The 13,948-nt window shown below is 34.4% G+C and overlaps 1 protein-coding gene across 7 annotated transcripts in view; it reads right to left on the reverse strand.

The window, feature by feature from the left end:
- LOC138696564 (A-type potassium channel modulatory protein KCNIP1-like) overlaps positions 1 to 13,948 on the reverse strand; it is a 728,319-nt gene that overhangs the window by 420,516 nt on the left and 293,855 nt on the right. For 5 of the 7 annotated variants that reach the window (XM_069821685.1, XM_069821687.1, XM_069821690.1 and 2 more), the window contains one exon: positions 9,370 to 9,475. The exons of the other annotated variants lie outside the window; for them this stretch is intronic. The gene's annotated coding sequence lies outside the window, so the exon portion shown is untranslated. The remainder of the gene's footprint in view (positions 1 to 9,369; positions 9,476 to 13,948) is intronic. 7 annotated transcript variants of the gene reach the window in all.

Below are 13,948 nucleotides of genomic sequence, written 5' to 3' on the forward strand. Positions count from 1 at the left end.
AGTTATTTTACGACGCTTTATCAACACTAAGTTATTTAGCGTTTGAATGAGATGAAGGTGATAATGCCGGTGAAATGAGTCCGGGGTCCAGCACCGATAGTTACCCAGCATTTGCTCGTAATGGATTGAGGGAAAGCCCCGGAAAAAACCTCAACCAGATAATTCGCCCTGACCGGGAATCGAACCCGGGCAACCTGGTTTCGCGGCCAGACGTGCTAACCGTTACTCCACAGGTGTGGACAGTCTGTATCAAAACAAGAAAATAGTGTCTAATAAACATGAGTACTACAACAAATACTTTCTGAGATTTGAACACTTGTTCATAGGAGGTGCTCAATGTGACGTCCATTCATGGCAATGCATTCCTCTGCCCTTCGGCGTAAGGAATCACGCACTCTTTGAAATTGACCTGGTTACTCTTGTATGTGGTGACATGCTTTGAAGACACGATCCTGTAATGTCTGCACATTGTTGATTGAAGTGGCGAAGACCAACTTCTTCTTCTTCTTCTTATTCTTCTTCTTCTTCTTCTTCTTCTTCGTGTTTTAGGATAAATCCTGTATTTTCCAACTTTGCTGTCTTAATCCGACGTTGGTGTCCAACTTTCCTTCCACCGTTTAGGGGATCGTCCCAAAGGTCTTGGGGTGTCCAACTTTCCTTTCATTGCTATTTTCGGGAGTCTGTCTTCCGTCATCCTTAATACATGGTCCCGCCATCTTTTTCTTATAGTCTTGATCCATTTTGTCACATCCTGCACTCCACATTTTTCCCTAATCTCATCATTCGTCTGTCTGTTATATAACGTAACGCCAGCAATACTTCGTAATGTCCTCATTTCTGTTGTTGTCATCATTTTTGCAGTTTTTTTTGTTTCTGCTCGAGTTTCCGTTGCATATGTTAATACTGGCTTTATACACGTTTTATATATTCTGATCTTGCTTTCTATGTGTCCCGTAACCAAAAGTCTAGGAGATTTAGGTTTTGGGAACGAGCAGGACAAGGTATGGGGCTTCCCGACTAATCCAGCGGTAATACTCGGACGTTAATAAGAAAGTCCTGATAACGAGCCCCAGTTAATCTCTGTGGTAGCACGTATGGCTCTATTAATCTATCACCAAGGACGCCTGCCCATACGTTGATCGAGAATAGGTGCTGATGCCTTATTTCTTCAACTGCTTGGGAATTTTCATCAGCCCACACATGCTGATTACGAAAATTCACAACACCATCTCTGCTTAACCCCCGCTCATATCCGCAACCAAACTTTTGTTTTCAGTATTCCTTGCTACGTCACATTGAACATCTCCTATGAACAAGTGTTCAGATCTCAGAAAGTATCTGTTGTAGAATCCGTGTTAGTTAGACATTATTTTCTTGTTTTGATGCATACTATCACCTCCTAGAGTATTGGATACTTTTTTTTAACACTCTGTATATACACCGCAGAGTAAGGCTCTGCGTATCAATGGTGGAATTTAAGCGACCAGCGAGAGCCGAAAGTTTGTAAAAGCTACACGACGACCGCCGATACAATCCGTCATTGACCTTCCTGTCTGCTCCTACTACACCAAAATATTACTGTCTCAGTCGGGATTGGAGAGTTAAGGAGCGGTCTGCAGTGACTCAATCGAGTGAGAGTTTCGCGGAGTTGGTCTGCAATGGAAAATGTTACAGCACTGCAGTTACCTGTTTGTAACAGGTATTATAGGCTACATAGAAATATGGAATATGGCACGGAAAGCAGAAATACTCCGAGGAAATCTTCCGATACATCGTCTTTATTAACCACGAATTAAATTGGGATTTCCAACGTAGAAAGACAACTGTCTTGTCTAGCACCTAGCAAAGCACACCATCATATTAAATTGTAGATAATGGTATTCCCTTTACACACCTGAAGCCGCATGGGGAGTAGGGAGGTAGAGCTCCATGCTTCCATAACATCGCACTAGATGATGTGGTATGATCGGCACCACGCTCTGACCGCCTTAAGGGGTTAGGTACAGCTTACAGCAGTAAAATTTTGGAAATGTTCAACATTTTTTTCTCCATTACTGTATCTACTTCACTACAATAAATGATGCAAGAATAAGCACATTCCTTTCACGGTTAATCTCCTGGTTGTAGAACAGTATGATGACTGTTTGGGAGTCACGTACAAACACACTGCCTGCCTGCTTGTGAGGAAAGGTTGACGGCAGGCGAGCGATACCGTACGTAAGCCCATTCACGAAGGTAAACAGTTATGGGCAGGCCTGAATGAGGTTTTGCCTGTCCGCATACAACCTATCTATAACCAGATAAGTGTTTTGAATTCTGAAACATCCGGTATAGTTGTTTTGATCTGAACAGACTTTCTAATGCAATTAGTATGTGCAAAACACTGTCCCTCTGATATATGAAAAAAATCTTTTTACGATTTAAAAAAAATTATTTACATTTTTTTTTCAAAATTCAGTTCACTGTGCAGTGATGAAGCGTTTCCCACGTAACTAAAAAATTATCCAACATTCTGTGATGAATTTTTTGTGTGTATTTATGCATATAATATCTACAATATGATGCAAGATCACTTCTCTATCTTTGATAGATGTCTGATAAAAAATAAATAAATTTAAAAAATGGTCAAATATCAGTATTTTCTTTTAACACAAATTAAAAAAAAAAATATTATTTATTAAGAAATGTAGCTGGAAGAGCATGATATTGTAAACATGAGTTTCAGCAATAAAATAAAAGAAAGAGAACATGAAAAAGTTAACACGTTTATGAGTTATGAGGGAAACGCTTCATCACTGCACAGTGAACTGCTAAAATTTTGGATTAAAAAAAATATATATAAATATTTTTTTAATCGTAAAAGTATATTTTTCATATCGCAGAAGGACATTATTTTATACTAGGTCCTACCAATATTCATTATTGTACAAGAAACAGTAATGGAGGAAAAAATGTTGAATATTTCCAAAAATTTTACTGCTGTAAGCTGTACCTAATCCCTTAAAGCCCGGAGAAGACTAGTTGCTCAATTTGACGTAAGGCTGAGTGGACCCAAGAACCGTTTTGAAGTTTTGAGAACGGGAAATTTCCTTTCTCCACGCGCTATTGAACACAAGAACTTCCAGTCCGTTGCCAGTCGCTCTATCTACTGAGCTACCTGTACTGTATACACATTTCAATTCGCGTGACATATCCAGTTGAGAATGACAGAATACAAAACCGAAATGAAGTTTGATTGGCGTACGCAACTCTAACATTATAAATGGAAGGTAAAGAATATCTTATCCACAGAGACCTTATGTGAGAGTTTCCGTAACGTTCACAAGAGAAAATACACCAAATTCTAAAAGTACATATGCCTAATATGGGATAACGAAAGTTGTTTTGCAGACTGGTCGGGAACTGATGTAAGAATAAAAACAAATGTAGGTCTACAGGTAGGCAACTCATGGCGTGTAACTAAGATTCAACTGTATTCAAATTCTGAAATTAAATTTCCGTGCTTGTAATATTTACATTACATTCTTAATGAAACTCTTTGCTCTATTCTTTCTTCCAATTAAAATCAAGATGACAAAAATCTTCATTAAAACGGGAAGTTAGTTCCACTGCTAAATATGAATGTAGCTTTTAATTTACGAACTTTTCTGATGGGAGTAGGCATTTAATATTTATTTTCCAGCAGACATTTCAACAATTCATTTACTGCTTTCTTTCGTCTACTTTTTCGTTGCTTTTTTATATATCTGTTAAACTTTCTAGCTTTCTTCTTTTGTGTCCAACTTCGTTTCGTTATTTCTTTAACTTTTCTTTCCATTCTTTTTCTATCTCATTTTTATTTAATTTCCTGCTTTTCTCCTTGCCTCATTTCTTCATACTTTTCTATTCTTGTATCCTTTCTTCCTTATATCCCTTTGCCCTTTCTTTCTTTTTACATACATATATTGCTTTCATCTTCCCGCTCTTCTTCCTGATATTCTTTACCTCCAAATTCTTTGTTCCTTCTTGTCTTATTTCTTCCTTTAATAGTACTTCCTCCCATTGCTCTTTTTTCTCTTTACTTCACAGTTTTTTTACCACTCTTTCATCCCATTTTTCCTTTCACCATTCCATATTTCATCCAATACTTCCATTCCTCCTTACATTCTTTCTTACTTTTCTATAATCAGTCAGTCAATCAGCCAGTCAATCGCACAGTAAATCCAATCAATCAATTAGCCATTCAGTGGGTCAGTCAATCCAATAAATGAGTCAATCAGTTAGCCAGTCTCATTCAGCCTACCGGTTAGTCAATCCAATCCATCAGCCAGCCAGTCAATTAGTCAATCCAATTAGTCAATCCAATTTATCAGTCAGTCAATCCAATCAGCCGAATCAATCAATCAACTTTTAATTAATCCTTTCTACTCTGTAGATGAGTTTCTCAACATAAATTCATACGAAATTATTTTTAATAAATAGGGTTATTTACATTTAGTTACAAATATTACATTAAGAGTGAAGTGTTTTCATTAATTTTACAGTTTCAATATGTTTTGTGTTTTCATTCTAGTGAAACTATACTGTTTTGAATTATATGTGTATTTTCAAATGTATGTTTTTTTTCCCCTTCTGTAGTGTGACGAAGCCTTCACTGTATGTTTAATGGTTTAATAAATTGATGAAAGAGTAATGCATGGAAATATCATATGTACTTCGGTACATTAAAATAATCTATATTAATAAATTGAATTGAATTAAACTGAATAGAATTTAACCAATCTAATCATTCAGCCAACCAGCTAATCAGTCAATCAATCCAATTAATCAATCAGTCAGTCAACCCAATAAATCAATCAGTCAGTCAATTCAATCAATCAATAAGTAAGGTAGTCAATCCAATCAATCAGTAAGTCAGTCAGTTAATCCAATCTGTCAGTCAGTCAATCAATCAATCAATCAATCAATCAATCAATCAATCAATCAATTAATCATCCAATCCAATCAATCAGTCAATTCAATCAGCCAATCAATCCAATGAATCAGTCAATCAATCCAATGAATCAATCAGTCAGCCAGTCAATTAATCTAATCATTCAGTCAGTCATCGTTTACATATGATTAACACATTCCTGAGGTTATGTCGCTTATTTGTGTGAAATTCTGTATAATTAGAGGAACTGGTGTGTGATGAAAATCTAACAAAAATATTGTGTTCTAATTCATTTCTTTCCCGTCGAAGTCTATGCAAAGGAGAAGAATTATATTATATTATATTATATTATATTATATTATATTATGTATTATATTATATATTATATTATATATAAACGTTATGAAAATGTAGGTACATACAAAATTCGTTGATAAAGTGTTGTGTGTTTTCTTATGTTCGAATCCAATATATTTTATGCAAAACATTTATGCTCTTAACGTTCGAGAAATCTGGTCACACTTTCTGTTAACACAGTGACGTCATTAATTACAGTAGACCTTGGATGGCTCAAATTATGTGTTTGAAACAATGAACCTAAATAACAATGTAGTTAAACTAAATAGCTATTTTTGTAGATAAGAGGTATCGTTTTTTAGCAATCGATATGTTTTTGATGATGTTGGACAATTCTACTTGCCAAATCTACAATTAGACGGTTATTTCGTAATTTTAGTGCACTTTATGCTTTTATATAAACGATTTTTCTACGAAAAAGTTTAAACTTGTAATTAGAGCATTTAAAGTGGGACGCAATTTCATTTCACGAAAGCTTCTTCTGGAGGAATTATAACAACGCAGAAATTGTTTCGTAGCCCCTGATTGTTATGCATCTTGCGAGACACGAGTGAGAGGTCACGTGGTTGGAACACGACCTCGTAGAGCATGACAGGCATGCATTCCCTTGCAGTGACCCGATAATGACGTCACTAAATCGTACGATTCCAGCACGGGAACTGGATATCAGATCCTTCTAGAAACTACACACACGAAGATTGAAGAGCTATAGCTGTATGGAGGAAGGGAAGATAAATCTCAGTTGTACAAGTGATTATTTATGTCAAAAAGAAGCGAAAAATCATCAATCTAGTCTCATATTAATGGTTAAGCCGAAAAGAATTGAGCTTGTTTGTGAACTTCTAGAACGAGATAACGATTGAGAATATCTGACTATAGATTGCAAAGTTTTTTATGAGGGGATTTTCCTAAGCTTAAGATCATTAGCATACACAGCGTCTTAAATCTGGTATTAAATAGACAAGCTATGGAAATCTCATGCAGCGAGGTGGACACGCTACCGGACTTTCATTTTTCAGAGCAGTAGAACACCTAGTTAATGATTAGGTAATATTTAGGTCCTAGGTAGTGCTCGAACTTATACAGTGTGTCCCGATATTCACGCACATTAACTACATCGTAGATTAAATTGGAGGCGAAAAAGTTAGCAGCAAAATTTCGTCAGGAGAATTTTTAATTGTACAAATGGTAACACACCACAACATAGTAGTCTACAACTGTAGTTTTATCTTTATTGTGTTTATCACTGTAACTAACATGCAGTTAAGTGACAAGTAATGGATAAACTATACAGAGTGTTCCGAGAAAAAGATTACAATATTTAGAGAGGAGGTAGTATTGCTAGAAACTTGGGTCCTAAAATTAATATCTTCTGAGAAATGAGCAAATGTCTATCATCACTATAAGAGTAGCATATCTCCCCTGTGAGCTCTTTGGCAAAGGAAACAATACAACAGTTTGTCACAACGTATTACACAGCATACCTTCGTTTGTGTTTGTATCAAGAGGACGCTTAAGCAGACGGCAGTACGTTACTACTGCAGTCAGATAAGTTAGTTTCGTATCTGTTGAATAGGAGCATGTGTAGTAACAAACGGTTGCATTCTGTTTCCTCTTGCCAAAAAGCTCACAGTGGAAGATATGCTGCTCTTACAGTAATGGTAAACATTTGTTAATTTCTCAGAAGATATCAATTTTAGGAACCATGTTTGTAGGACTTTCATTTCTTGCTTTGATGCATATTATCGCTTCTCTAAACATTGGAACCTTTTTTTCAGAACACCCTGTAGATTACAAAGTTAAGGGGGAACGTAATGAACACAACTAATTCGTGCATTGCAGAACGTAATTAAATTGAAAAATATTAAATAAAAAATAAAAAATAGGAAGATTGTGAACAATTAATATTTAATTTTAAAGCAACGTAGATATATTATTGTGATATACTGAAGTACGTATATTTCCATGCAGGATTTCTGCATTACCATATGATGAAGGATGGGTGGAACGGAGAAAAATTCTCTCCGGCACCGGGACTCGAACCCGGGTTTTCAGCTCTACGTGCTGACGCTTTATCCACTAAGCCACACCGGATTCCAGTTCCGATGTCGGATTTAATCCTCCCAGTTTAAGTTCCATCTCTTAGTTTCCATAGTGTGTTGGACATTGTGCCACTGTCACACATCTGTGACACAGTGCATGAGGGTTGACCACTAAAGAGAAACTAAGAGGTGGAACTTAAACTGAGAGGATTCAATCCGGCATCGGAACTGGAATTCGATGTGGCTTAGTGGATAAAGCGTCAGCACGTACAGCTGAAAACCCGAGTTCGAGTTCCGGTTCCGGAGAAAATTTTTCTCCGCTCCACCCATCTTTCAACGTAGGTATAGCTTGAGCTGCGATCACAGGAGTAACATTAATTTGGGAATGACATAGTGCCACATTTTCCAGTTTTTAGAGGAAATTTTGTCAGTAATATTTTCGTCTGTATTTCCATCCAGGATTCGTATTATATAGTCCGTGTGTGCGAATTTTGTGGCACTTATATTATGTGCTTCCACGTATAAATGAAGTCGACCATTACAATTACGTATGATATGCACGACTACTGCATATGAGAAGTTAATCCGAAAGGAACTTTAGTTTTGTAAAATATAATGCCAAAAAAAAAAAATAATAAAATAAAATAAAATAAACGGAAAAAACTCGGTTACCTAGTACCACTGAATAAAGTTAAGTACCTACAGTGCTTGTATTTAGACCTGATCCTGCTCAACTTGATGTTCATTGGTCGCGACGAGTCCATTGTTAGAATATGTTCACTTTGAGGGGTACTGGGTTAGTTATAGAATAGTATTGTGTAGGACGCGCTGCACATTAAGTCGGGCAAGGGAAAACAATCACATGCTACTCTCTCCTTCAATAAATCCTCACTCGCACTGAACCGATATCAGGTCTAAATACAAAATACTCTGCCCTCAATGAGGGTAACCATAAAGATCCAGAATAAAAACACTACAGGATAATTTAGAAAGACAGGAACTGTTCAGTAAAAAATCCAGAGAAATGCAAACCCAATAGAAACATCAATGGCCAAAATATAAATGGTAATGTAATAATTGGATTGAATCCTTAAGAAAATGCAACAAAAATGTTTTAATTAAAAAAAAATCGGAGACCGAGTGCTTTTAAAATATTGCTTGTGAATTTAGGAAGTGTTCCACGTGCACCAAACAAAAGACCAGAAACACTCCACTGGCTAGTGGGAATGTTATATTTCTCACTTAGGTAAGGGATGCAGGACTCATAAATGGATTTCTTCTCCTCATCAACGTGTTATGCCTGCAGGGTATCCCTCTCAAACCGGATTGTAGGATCAAGAACCATTCCCTTAGATCGAGTCCTGTGGATGGCTACAATATCTGCTCTTCTGTTCAAATCTAAGGATGAAACGCAGTGGATCTTCTCGTATACTTCCCATCCGCGACGCTTGAGGACATCAGCAATACCGGTCCTGGCCTTATGGTGTGGATTGTTGCGCAGCAGCTCCGTTTTTCGACAGAATCCCAACACGTGTCCAAGAGTTTCCGTCTCGTTGCAGCCGGGATGGTGACAACGGGTTATGTTGAAACTTCTGCCGGGTACAGATCTAACCGCAGATAGATTGCTGGAAATTTTAATTGCATTAATGTATTCTGAAATTGATATATTTGCTTTTGATGACAGTACTACGCGTTCAATGATGACTGCCGAGGGTTGATGGGTTGATGGCGCCATAGACGTTGTACACAAGACATCGTAAGCGATTACGGAGCGCGGAACATAGAGAAGATCAAATCATTCGTGGAGGGGGATGACGCACTCTGCTAGTTCGTGAAATCAACACCGGTCAATTTACAACGAACAGGCAGTATTTTCGCTCATGTACTGGACACGCCTGCTCCACGTCAACATGTCTTTATATAGATGGCATCATAACAGACTACTTCAGAATCTTCCTCAGCATAACAAAACTTTATTAACACATTATACTAAAACTGTTAAATCATAAAATATAGCTAAAATCTGAAAACAGATTTGAAAAACTCGTGTTTACTTACGTATTTCACTCGCAAAACGTAGAATAAATCCAACTCTTATACTTCGGGCGTGGTAAGGGATTGAAGACGTGGAATGAGCGAAAAGTGATGCGTGTTTTCAGTAATTCTGTAACAATGTGTAAAATATTCATTATGGAATAAAATATATTAGACAGTAAGTTGTTTAATTTACATGTTTGTTTGTTTTTGGTCTTTTACAAGTATTGGTCGATATAACGAACATGACTGGCGGAATCATACCATGTGATAAAAACAAATGCTAGGGAAGTGATAAAATTGTAGCCATAAACAGTCATGATTGGTTGAAACATGTCCTTTTGTGCCGTTTTATTGGTCAAGAGTAGTATGACGTAGTAAAAGTGTAATAGTCTGTAGTAATCTCAGACCTCGAGTGACATTTATTAGGACTATTTCGTAAATAAAATAAAATGTAAATAATATATCCCTAAAATTCCCTCACAAAATGTTAATAATTGTATATTTATGAATACTTAACCTATTCAGACATTGTGAAGTCGAAATAGATGAATAACGAGTACTGCAATAAAGAAACTGAATGTTATTCAGTAATGCCAATTGAGAAAAGCGAAAGACATGTTTCAAAATGTTAATTACATGTACTGCACTTTTCTCTTGTTATTGTAACAAAAATACGTTTTCATTATCTGCTGAAATCATAATTTAATTTCAACATTTAATAGTGTAATTACAAATAACCTGATTAATACAATAATTAAATGAACAATTGTTATAAAGGAGTGTCATTTTTCTTTAGATACAATGAACATGGAAGATGAAGATGTAAATGTGTAAGTAGGATTTCGCACTTTATTTAGTACCATGGATTCATGCTCATCGATTCACGTCGAAACAGTTGGCGACATTGACTAAACAAAAGAACGATCATGCGATAAATTGATAGTGATAAATCGAGCTGCAGAAATTATCGCGATGTATGACTGTGATTGGTTGGAAGTCAAAATTTCATTACACTTCACTGGCCGAAAATGGAATGACGTCATATAAACGAAATAGTCATTATAAAATTATATTTTGTCTTCATTCTTCTCATAAGAATATTGTCGAACTATCATCTGCTTCTCGTATACAAACTAATAATAATAATAATAATAATAATAATAATAATAATAATAATAATAATAATTATTATTATTATTATTTATTTATTAATTAATTTATTTATTGATTGATATTTATGTGCTGGACAACAGCTATAGGCCAATAAAAGTCTAGCACAGTGATACAAATAATGAAATAAAATGATAAACTATGGTACACATTACATAATAGAGATAACAAAATAAATAACATAGATTACAATGATAAGTTTATAAGAATGAATGCTATAATATTTTATGGAAAGGAGTTGATTCATACAAAAGTATTACCAATATGTGTAGAAAGATAATGCAATTAATATTAGCAAAGACATTGCCATGTTCTAATACTTCTACACATTGCATGAATAGAAATCGCCTACATGTAAGTTAGCATGTTTAATACATCTGGAGACCGGCGAGGAAGATTTAGAATTTCTAATGTAGAAGAGTTTGTGATGTCTCATGTCCTTCATAGGAATACGAAGGCTACACTGTTTAAGAAAGATTGACAATTAATGTCACCTTTAAGGACCTTACATAAGAATAAGTAATCGAGTTCATGACGTCTGACATACAGGCTTCGACATTTAAAGCGCTCGCATTTTTGATCATAGTTATACTCAGAGTTATTAGGCAGGAATCGGTAAGAACGTAATGAAATAAATTTTCTTTGAATATTTTCCAGTTTTGCCGAATCAGAACTAGTAATAGAGTTCCAAACTACAGATGCATATTCGAGTTTCGATCTCACTAATGTATAGTATAGTATTAAAAGAGAGTCAGGTGTTGAAAAAGAATAAGTAATTGACCGAATTATTCCTAACATTCTTATTGCATGGTTATAAATATAATCAATGTGATTGTGAAAATATAATTTATTGTCAATTAATACACCGAGGTCTCTAATGCAATTTTTTCTGTTAATTAATACATTTTTTAGATGATAGTTATATTTTAGTGTAGAGGTTTTCCTTGAAAATTATATTACGTAAGTTTTGGATTCATTAATCATCATCCCGTTATCAACTGACCAATTGGTAATTGAATTAATGTCATCCTGAAGAAATTGACAGTCGGCAACATAATTGATTTTTCGAATAATAATAATAATAATAATAATAATAATAATAATAATAATAATAATAATAATAATAGTAATAATAATCTTTTACTTATTGTAATGTAAAGTTTATAGTCTGATACATCTTCACATATCCCTATATTTTTCGTGTCTTCACAATACTCCTTCGAGATGACATCGTCGATTAAGGTACAAATGCTTCTATCCCAAAAAATGAAAATTTTACAAGAAAATGAAAAAAAATATATATTTTTGTCGGCATTAATTGCGGGTTTATGTGCTATTTAAAATTTTACTTTTCCGCGATTAATATTAAAATATGGTTTACAAGACTTTGCAGGTAGACTCGCATCACTTAGGTTAAACGAATTCAACGGTACCAAAAACGTAATTTCGAACATTTCGAGGATTATGAAAATATGCACCTTAAGCGGCTTTATATTTTAACATGTTATGTGGAATTATATTTCCTGATATACTATAAAAATTAACAATATTTCTGTATACAAGTGGAACAAAAATTTATATATTATGTAAAATTTTTCCAATAATTGGTGAGTAGTCAAATTAATAAGTGAGCATAACAGTAGAGGAAAAAATAGAAGACAGAACAAGATTATGCTAGAACAAAACAATATTTCTTTCATATTACTGACCTTAATATAACTAGCAAGAATGCAACTAAAATATTTATAAAGAAAAAGAAAAAAAATACTTCAACACAGTGTAAAGCAGCGATTATCCGAGCGACCAATTCCTTTCTTCACTTACTTTTTTTATTTGTGCGATTCAATGTTTCTGCTCCATAAATTATATTCAAAACAGATGTACTCACTGGGTGACGAAAATAAACTCGTAATGACATAGAATGAAATGCACTAACAGTACTTGCTCATTATTGCGACTCGTTTTGTATGTTTCCATTTTAATTTACATTTTAACGTGTTTTAGTGTTTGTCGAACTGTGGCTAAGTACACGCGTTAAATGGTCGCTACATAAAAACGGAAAATAGTCAAGGTTATAACAGAGGAAAAAGCATTCGATTAAATCAAGCATGAACGTCCCTCATACAATAGTAGCTACAGTATAGTAGTATTTTAATAACGACGTATAGAGCTGCAAAGTTATTCCACGTGGGTGGGAAATGACAGAAAAAGCTGCCTTTTGATTGGAGTCCTCCTTCAGGAAGTGAGTTCTTTCACGTTTTGTAAATCTATGACACCTACACTTATTTTAATGCAAATAACGGTTTAAAATTAATAAAAGTATGGTTTTATTCGAATATTATTTCTCTTAACACTGCTAAAACTATAGACCTAGTTATTTTTTTTTCATCGACTAGTAAATCTTATAAATTGCCTAATTTTCACCTAAGCATTAAACTACACAATTTTGGTTGTTACGCAATTTGATGTAATTGTCTAACCATAAATGAATCTATAGACGCTAAATATTTAGGAATCATTATTGATAAACATCAGAAATGGGCCAAACAATCAACTACCTTAGTAACAAATTACGTAGAATATTATACTACTTTTTCAGTTACGAAATTACTTACCAATGGATGTACTATGTACATTTTACCTTGCCTTATCTCAGTCTATAACCCAATATGGAATATTATGATGGGGTAGTACTTATAAAACTAACCTTAAACCATTAGATTTATTACAGAGAATAATAATTAAGCTGTGTCTAAACTCTACTAATTATCCTATTGAAAAATTGTTTTTAGAATGTAAATTCTTGAAAATACATCAAATTTATATCAACGCATTACCAATAAAAATCACACAAATGTCCATTTCCTATCATGTGCTCACAAGCACAAAACCAAAGTCATGGATCCAAGCAAAATATTAATATCGGACCTAGAATTTATAAAAAATTAATAAAGACATACCCACATCTATTTACTGTCAACTGTTTGAAATTTAAAAATGTATGTAAGAAATTTGTAATGAGTAATTATTAATTTTTATATGTTATTTTATTGTAATTTATGCATTTAAATTTATTATGTACCTAATCCTTCCCTGAGCACGAGAACACTCTCTTTCAGGGGATTGCTAGAATTTTAATTTACAATCTCTGCACTGTATTTTTCTGGCAATAATTATTATTATTATTATTATTATTATTATTATTATTATTATTATTATTATTATTATTATTATTATTAATATGTGAAACTTACAGCTTTACTTCACTCCCTGATATTACTTCGCCTTTAAAATCAATCGGCCCTGGCTGCTTTGAATCCTTGAAAGATTGGATCCAATGGCTAATATTCACCGACAACAGTTGAGGTGAAATAACTTGAAGCAATTTTTCCGCATGACCGGCGTGTGCCATAGGAGTAGTGAAAGAAAT

This window comes from Periplaneta americana, chromosome 3, assembly GCF_040183065.1.
Source record: "Periplaneta americana isolate PAMFEO1 chromosome 3, P.americana_PAMFEO1_priV1, whole genome shotgun sequence".
Classification (NCBI taxonomy): domain Eukaryota; kingdom Metazoa; phylum Arthropoda; class Insecta; order Blattodea; family Blattidae; genus Periplaneta; species Periplaneta americana.